Here is a 9957-nt window from a genome sequence, read left to right on the forward strand (position 1 = left end):
GCTTCACTATGGGTCTTAACCCTCTGAGTTCAGTTGCTTCACGAAAACTCAAGGAAAATTTGCTAGAGTTCCAGGCAACAACATGGGAAGATGTTCATAATCGGTATACGTCGAAGATTCGCGTTGAAGATGATCAGGTAAATATATTGACATCTTCTACCGCTCGGAATCAAGGTCAATTGAACTTTGATCGAAGGAATTCCAGACACCAATTTGAACCAACTCGTTAGGACCACAGACTGACAGGAGGCAGGCGCGTTTCCAGAGCGAGTCGCTAGAAAACGACTTAGATGAAGAATAGTAATGTCTACGAACACTGGGGATTGTCGTAATAAGTACTGAAAGTGTATGAAGATGGCTCCAGGACAGTAAAAAAAGGCATTGTGACCAAAGGCATCATGTTTGTTAAAGATACTAGAGATAGCCCAAACTGGCTCCGGAATAAAGAAATGGACTGGGGACTGCTAGATCAACCCAGGAAAAAAATAGAAGAATTGAGAACCGGCTAGACCCAATAGATGTCAGTATGGGCGCAATTCTCTTGCGATGTACTTTTGTTGCAAAGTTTTAAACACATGTGTACGTTCAAGAAATGGAATGAAGCAAAATTAGCACCTTCTAAACATTCTCATATAGCTCTGAATGAACAAAATCATTCTTTAATTTGCTCACATTTAAAAGCAAATAAGGATTACGAATCCGAACAATTGTGCCCAAATGAACAGGCGACGTCCTCTTTATAAGCACCGAAACATAAGGGTCCTCTCTTATAAAGCTGTCCATTTAAATGACTAGAAGGCTGGATTAAAATTCCTGGTCATTAACATCCCCGACCTCTAAGACTGTGAGGTTATAAAGTTTTGGGTATAACTTAAAACCCTAGAGTCAGGAACTCTAAAATTAAAAGTTTCGGGTACAACTAAAAACCCAAGAGTTAAAATACAAAGATTAAAAGTTCTGGATGAACACTGAAAATCTGAGATCAAGCTTTCTATAGTGGTGGTACTTTTTCAAAGACTAACTAGCCGTTGACGAAAGAAAAACCAAGGGAGTCCTCATCTGAATCCCTAAGTCCTGCGCTCTTTTACCCTTGGCCCGGTTTTTGTGCCAGTTGGGTTTTTCTGGTAAGGTTTTTGATGAAGCGTATCGCGAGGGTGATTACATGACTTTCTGGCAAGAAGGGAAAAATCTTCCACTTCCCGATCACATCTCAACGAATAACCAGAAAGTGGAGGGACTATCTGTATAAGGCAAAATCCGTAGATACCAAGTGGACGTATCAAAAGATGACACGTGACGATGGTGATATGTCAAATTCGATTCAACAAGCGAGGGGCTCTGGGAAAGCATAATGACGCTCCGGAGAAGTAATTTGGTAATTGCTACCGAAGACAGAAACTATAAAAGGCCCGGAGAAGCATGCCAACTCACCGGTCAAACGTCATTCAATGCACAACCGTTGCAGGAGACCCCCAAGATTCTTCCAACCTTTATTAGTCTTTATCACCTCTTAATTAACTTTTATTGCAACATTAATATTGGTAATTAAGGAGACATGATGTGTAGATCATGCACCCCTTAGCTCTAGTATAAATAGATGTTCTCATTCTATTGTAAGACATCTAAAAAGATATACAAGAAATACCTTGCTCTTATTTTGCTCGTAGTTCCTAATTGCTCTTATTCAATTAAGTAAAGTTCTGATTGTTTGTTTGCCCAGAGAATCTAGCTCAAAGGCTTCTCCAAGGCTCAGGCTATTCTAACTAGTGTTTTAAAAGGCGTTTTTGGGGCGAGCCCTGGGGCTAGTCCCAGGGCGAGGCGCACCAAAAACGCACCGAGGCGTACAGGCGGGGCGTAAGCCCCAACTTTCGGGGCATTCGCCTAGGCGTAAGCCCCAACATTTGGGGCGTTCATTTGGGGCGTAATGTCACACCCTAACAATGGTAGGGCATGACAGGCACCCGATTCTCATCAGAGTCGAGCGAACCCTTAGACATTCGCTCTATCAAAACCTGTCATTTCAAAAACTTTTAAGAACATAAAACTTTTCCAAATAGAAATCATTATCTTTAGAACGATTGTGAAAACTTTCAATCAAATAAGTACTTTAAACCAATTGAAATCATCTAAAATACATACTCTTTTAAAATCCACAAATGACTCAATCGACACCATTTTGTCGACATCTCGACAAACATACCACAGACACCGTGCTCGCGTGTCTCTAAGAAGTAACCGAACATTATGAGTCGGGACGGTGGCCCCGACATACCCATAATCATACATATCTATACATGACTCAAAGACACGCCTCCGGTAATGAGGTGGAACTTGCCAATCCCAGCTAACGTCTAAGCATCCTAGCTATACACTTAACCTGCCAAACAATCTGGGGCTGCGGGCATGAACGCAACGTCCCCAGGCAAAAGGACGTCAATACAAACAATGTACTGAGTATGTAAGATGGTAACAAATCATAATCATAATTTGACTTAGGAGAGAAGAAATCACAATCTAACTCAATACCTACAGCCTTCGCTGGAAGAAACATAAATGTGCACATGAAGTCTCAAAACAATCTTTAAGTAAATAATGCAATCCAACACACATGCCACTTCCTACATGTTAATAGAATGGTCCTTCGGACAGTAGCCGCTTCCGGCTAGTATCACAATAGTCCCTTCGGACGGCCACTTCCGGCATAATAATGATGGCCCCTTCAGGCAGCCACTTCCGGCTTAATATCACCATCATATCAACACAAAGTCAATCCATAAATATCAATTTCAATTCACATCATAAGTCACTAATCAATTCATCACAATCCAGTTATTAGCCTTAGACTTTCATTAGAGGTTATCAAATTTGTATTTAACTAGACTTAAGAGGACATACTTTCAGGTTTGAGGGTCGAATTGTTATGAAATTCTTACTACTTATATTCTACTTAATTTCATCTTATTGCCCTACCCAAAGAATAAATAATCATATCAATACAAAGGGATGATACTATGGAATGTAAACAGAAATCGTAAATGAAATGAAGTAGTAAAATCTCGCACCCCCTTCGGAGTGGTTTTGAAAATCAAACTTTATGTTTCCTTTAGTATAAAACTCATTTCCTCGAAATCATTAATAAAACCATATACACAACTCAAATTGGCACCTTATGGGTGTTCCCTTTAGAACAGAATAGAAGTACAATATCAACAAGCCATGACAAGAAACATTTAGACCTTACTCGTCTAAGAATGGAATCATATAGAGTACATATAGAATGAATAACAACAAGAATCATGCCAAAGGAAGAAAAGTTTGCCTTACATACCTTATTTACTCCTCAAGCTACTCCTCGAGTCCCTTCCCGAGCTTAGTCAACTAGAACACAATCAATAATATAGGGATTAAGACTAGGCCAACAAGATTATTCTAACTAATCATTTATTCTTTCGCCTAACGGGATTTGGACAACATCTCCTCTATAATCCTACCGACGCAACAATTCCAAATTCAGCTAATATACCAATAATAACATCAGCAACAACAAACCCAATGATATTCCATCAATAATATATCTAAATCCATCATAATATTCCATCCAAAACAACTCCTAAACCCCAACGCCTTAATACAATTTATACGGTAATTATAACAATGTTTTTAGCACTTTAATCCGTCAGATCAATCGAGAATCAAGTTAATAACGTGATAAACAACTGAAACATACCTTTAATGGTCAACAACCACGAAATCAACAACTTACAAGTCCACCTTTTGGCTTAAAACGATGGCAACAACTCGTTCTATACTTTACCCTTCACGAGCCTCGGGATTCGGAAATCGAACTTGCTCGATTCTCCATTTTCTCTCTCTCTCTCTCTCTCTCTCTCTCTCCATATATATATATATATATAAAAGGTTGTGGACTGCTTGATGTGTAAATGAATGAATTTGTATGATTTTAGCCCTTATATATTGGTCTTGGGTCGGTTCCCACCGACCTTGAGTCGGGTTGGGCCGAGCCCACTGCCCAATTTGACCTTTCTGCCTTAAAACGTCTATAACATTTTATATCTATGTCGTGTGAAGGCCCACAACCTATGGTTGGAAAGATATTTCAATTATCTACAACTTTCGTTTCTTGTGTTTTCCCAAATTCAAAACTTATAATGGCATGTGGCCTCGTAAAGCTAGATCACCCAAAAACGTATCCTTAAATCATCCTTTTGGAGTGCTTATGCTCATATTTGGCTTAAGTGTCCAGCTTAAGACTTGCTCAACTTCCCACATACTATTCATATAAATTGTCATATGCTCTTTATAAAATCCCAACATGTGGGCCCCACCATAACTTACGGTTACAAGGGCTATTTATCAAGTAACGTATTAACCAACTTACACAATATGGCCTCTAATGTCATCTATATGTTATTCTTATATATATATATATATATATATATATATATAACAGAATCTTCATCCCTAATCCTTATATATATTTACTTCCCCTGAGCCCATACTAAGTCGTCTGCAATCTTGGTAACGCGAAATTTTTCGGGATGTAACACGTAAGCCCCGGGAACTTTTACAAATTTGAGCCAAGATTGCTTAATATTTAAAAAAAAAAAAAAGTTAAATATCCAGTAATTAACTCATAGTAAATTCTCAAACTAAATATCTCAAAAAGTCAAAAGTTTTTTCTAATCGTTTATCCTAATTTTATAAGCTTTTCTCATTATTGTTTACGGAGTAACATATACACTTTACATCTTTGTATGCAAAGTAAACTACAAAGCAAATAGTTTTGTCCTCCAATTCTTACTATCTTCCATGTTTGCATTTTCCTCCTTTATCCTTTATTTTCTTAGCATTCTTCAATTTATCTTTTTCAAGATAGTTTCTAGTTTTAGAATTTCTTTTGATATCACTCTAGTTTAGATAGTGTTTTGAAGACTCTACTCTGACTATTTGTATTATAATGAGTATTAATTTGTATCTAGTTTTAGGTTTTAAAATAATAACTTTATATTATTGTCAATTTTATCTTTTAATTATTAGGACAGAGTATCGTTTTGTCAACTCTAATTATGTTTCATCATAGTCATGTTATTGTGTAATGCATCTTTACATTCACTTTGTCAAGATTTTTTTAATAGTTCATGCATATGTTAGCATGTTAATAATAAATATATACATTTTTATACTAATTCTTTTTAATTTATATAATTTTAATATATATAATTTAATATATTTTTTACTTATATTTTTATTTTATTAATTTAGAAAATATTAAAAATTAAGTACCCATGGGGCTTACACCCCGAGGCTCGGGGCTTACGCCTGGGCAAGGCATATGTAAAACGCCTTGCCTTTTAAAACACTGATTCTAACTCCCTATTTTCAATTATATTTCGTTCATATTACGTTATTTTGTTATTTTTCTCATTATTTAGGTCATATTAATCCACGTGTCCTTGACCACGTATACAAATTCAACTGCACCGATTTTACGGGTAAACAATTTTTTAATGAATAGTTATAATTTGTAATTCAACTTTTAACTGAGAGTCTTCGCACTTTTAAAATACTATGATAGATATATTGATCTCCTATTTCTTAAGATTCTCTTTTGAAACAAATTGTATAATTGAAAGAACATTTACAGCAGATCAGATAATTAACCACCGAACCTGCAATTTGCTAGGTGTAACAGAGGTGTAGATGGAAGCATTGAAGTTCACTTCTAGATACTTTGGTATTGTAATAAGTTGGTCAAATTTGAAGGGATAGTATACGTAGACATACTAAAGAAGTTGCAAAAGTTGCGGGATTTGTTAATTGTAGAGCATCCGCGTAGCGAAACAGACTGGACGGAGCATTAGCAATTAAGTCACTTTCTAGAAGACCAGATATATTTAATAACACTTGACAAAAGAGTGTATTCATCTTTAACGTTGACAGAGATGAAAGTATTATTTTCTTGTTCTGGAAGCAATCTCATAATTGAACTGACTTTGGGCTACAGAAAAAGAGATAGCATCGTATAACTTCTCTTATTTAATTGTTATTGAAGGTAAACAATATTAATTACATAAAAAATATTAATTACATAAATAAAAATTATTATAAATTTAAAGAGTTCAAACAAGTGATTATTGATTAATGTTATAATTGTTCAAACGTCAATAAGATTACCTTAGCCTTATTTACGAAGAGAGATTAGGATAAATTTGTAGTAAAAAATTACTTTGTATTTATAATTTTTTAGAAGCGAACAAAAGAAAAATGTTACAACTAATATGGGATGGAGAAAGTAATACAACAAGTGATTAGACAGATTATACTACTAACTTAGCTGTGGGAGGACATTAATGAATATTTGACTAACGCCTAGCTAGAAGGTGTTCGCGCAATATCAGTTGTTAAAATAATACTCCAATATATAATGTTGGCATATCACCATCAAGTAAATTAGCGAACACCTACTTCCTCATAGGATTTAAATTATAGTATATATAAACAGTATAAAGGATTTTATTTTTACATTATTAATGTAAATTTACTAATGTGTTATTGTAAGTTAATTATTTTTGTTATCAAGTTTATATTTATGATTATTACAAATATTTACTTGTAAATACTTTATAAGTGGCCCGATTATGTAAATCATACCATGGCACTTGAAACTTATACGTGTAGCGTCAACATTTATCAAACTAAAAGGAACTCTAGCTAGATGTACCACCTTTGTAGGTAATTAATAATTAATTCTGCAGACCGTTTTATATTTAATTCACACCAAAATTATAAAAATCAAGAAATTATATATGGAGCTCAAGTGTGTATAACACCCCAACTTTTAAGACTTTCTTTTCTCCCCAGTTTTTTTTTTTTTTTAAGATAAACAACATTAAAATAAAGCATTTATTTTTGTACTGATTCTAGAAGACTGAAGAAAAAAGGGAGAGTTACGTAATTAAAAACTATATGACGGAACATGCATAATTCGAGAGCTCTAAATCCTTGCACATTAATCATTAGAATTCTGTTTCACATGCACAAGGAGTCGTATAGAGTTGTAATAGCAATAACTACTAAAGTCTTCGTCAGAACACAGTTGAAACATATAGAAGCTAGGTTGCGCAGTATCAGAATTAAGTGGCATTTATATTGGGATGCTGACTGAATATAATGTACATACTGATACTTAATTCCTTACGATCAAGATATATTCTATCTCGAGCAATTGTCAAAACTTATGCAGCGAATAGCCTAATCCAGATATATCCCATGTGTGAGCTGAGCTTATACAATTTCTCTGAGTGTTGTGCTTTACACTGATCACTTACGGTGGGGGACAAACTGTATTATTTGTATTATGGGTTAAAAGTAGAGATATTTATGTTTATATCACTTGGTTCAAGCTTATAACTAAAAATATTTCATATTTTCATATTTTACCCTATTTAACCCATTTTTTATATAATTTAAAGTATTTAGAGAAAAAATAAAAAATAATTCCTTATTTTGTGATTATGATTTCTATTTTTTTATGCGTAGGAATCGACTTAAAGTGATACATGTTTATCATTTTACATTTAAAATCGTTGGGTTAATTAAACATTAAAAACTCCATTTTTTTGGGTCTTTAAGAGCTTGAAAACTCGCAAATAAGTTTTGTGATTTGTTAAATTTTTTGACAAATTGATGATTGAGGTTCGTTGGGGATGTCATTTGAAGTTGTGGCTAAAATTTCAAGCTATTCAAAGAATATTTGAGCTATTTGGTGATGTTTTTGACCATTTTCGTGGGTTGATGTTCGTAAGAGACGAAATCAAATTTTGTATAATTGTTGTATAATTTTGTATAACAATGTAAAAGTGTATATACAGTTGACACACCTTTTATACACTATTTTACAAGGTTGATACATTGTGCATAACACTGTTGTGAAAAAAGAAAATTGGCTATGCATATGCAAACCAAAAATATAGCTACGTAAATGCAATATTTTGTGTTGGCCTATATAATTTTGAAATAACTCCCTAAAAAGTATAAATATTGATATTATCCGTCAGTCAATCTGTTTTATACTCTTGTTAAATATTGATCGGTGGAAAATGGGTTAGATTAAAATGAATAAAAATTGGTTCGACCAGTCCATATTTAAATATACGGGTCAAAAACAAGTTTAGTGACGTATCTATAGACATGCTTTACACAATAGTGACGGATTGGGTGACTATTTTTGAAGCTTCTGATGAGGCATGTTCTGTTTGTCAATGAGATGTTCCAAGTATAAGAAGATATATATTTGCACATGCGTTTTAATGTTTTTTATGAGAAAATTATTGAATGGGATAAATAATACGAAAAAAAATAAGTTCAGGGGTGGGGGCAAGGTCATACTGTCTTGTTTAGGTGTGTTTCTATGCCTTAATTATCCCTTTTGTAAACAATGACATTCCCATTCATGTGCGGATTGTTGGGTGTTTGATGTGAGTGGGTTATTTTTCACACATTTTTCTCAGAAAGGCTCTGTGTTTTTTTTCTTGAAAACCCACATGCTTTTTCTCGTAAAGGCACCACCGTTTTTTATACTCCAGGTTCACCTGTTTGTTGGTTATAAATACAGAAGCCTTGCCTCAAATTTATTAACTGAATTTCGAAATCTATTAATTAAAAATTTACTGTGTTTAATCAAATATCTCAAACACCAAACTCAGAATCTATGCCAAAAAGGGTGATAATAAATTCCCCTTATTTTGTACACAATGTGTGTGTATATATATATATATATCTGTAGTATCCGTTTACCAAAAAAAAAATTACCACATCACTCCAATAATACTCTCCACGTGATCCGTATTTTAATATGGAATGACATAGTACTTTTGTAGGTTGAGTAGGGATCTAGTAGCTCAATTGATTGGCTACGTGAACTCTCACCTTATTGGTGAGGGTTCGAATCCCCACATTGTAATCCCCTTTCCCATTTCCCCTTCCCCTACCTCCTATGTAATAAAAAGAATTTTTTTTTTTAAAAAAAAAAAAAAACTTTGGTAGGTTGACCAAGTTTACAATGAAGATCGATTTTATGCCAACTGTTCAATCAACAAGATGTTTGACCAAGATCGGGTCCTAACCGTATTTGATGTGGTTGCTTTTCTTGATATTCTTCTTCCATATACTTCCTCCGTCACATTATATTATTGATTTCTTAATATGCATATTTTTTATTAAGATGATACTTATTATGGGACGGAAAGAGTACAATATAAAATTCTGATCATCCTATGGGCTATGATTAACTTCTAGCCCTGCCTCTCCCACCAACTTCGCAGTTGTGAGTTAACAGTTTTCTTTTGTCTACTTTACAGATTTTTTTTTTGATAATCCTATTATTTTGATACATAAGTTGGTTGTTCTAAATTATATACTGTATATTGATGTTTGCTCATTCGATTCCAATTTACAACACATTTTATTTTAGGGATAAAGCATAGAAACACTCCTAAATTATGATAAAATTATCAACTACACACCTAAACTCTGCGGGAGTCCTATAACACCTTGAATTTATTTATTTTTCGTATTATTTACTCCCTTCACTAATTACATAGTAAAGAAAATAAGTAAAACCACAGGATGATAAAACATGTGCTTATTCTAAACTAAAAAAAAGACTCATTTTTTATTCATTCAAACTCAACGATCAGACGCTCATCCTCTCTTAAACCCTTTGCCCCCCGTAGACAATAAAATTTGCGTCGAGAAAATAATAATCAAGACAGGAAAATATTGCAACAATCATTGTATTTGATTTCAGAATATGAGTGTTACAATCTCTATGAATCCTCTGATTCGCCTTTTCAATAATAAATTCAAGGGCTTTTGAGTTTGATCTTCGAAGTTGATGGATTTGATCTTGACTTGTACTTGAAATCAAGGGCTTTT

The sequence above is a fragment of the Lycium ferocissimum genome, chromosome 11 (genome assembly GCF_029784015.1).
Source record: "Lycium ferocissimum isolate CSIRO_LF1 chromosome 11, AGI_CSIRO_Lferr_CH_V1, whole genome shotgun sequence".
Lineage (NCBI taxonomy): Eukaryota > Viridiplantae > Streptophyta > Magnoliopsida > Solanales > Solanaceae > Lycium > Lycium ferocissimum.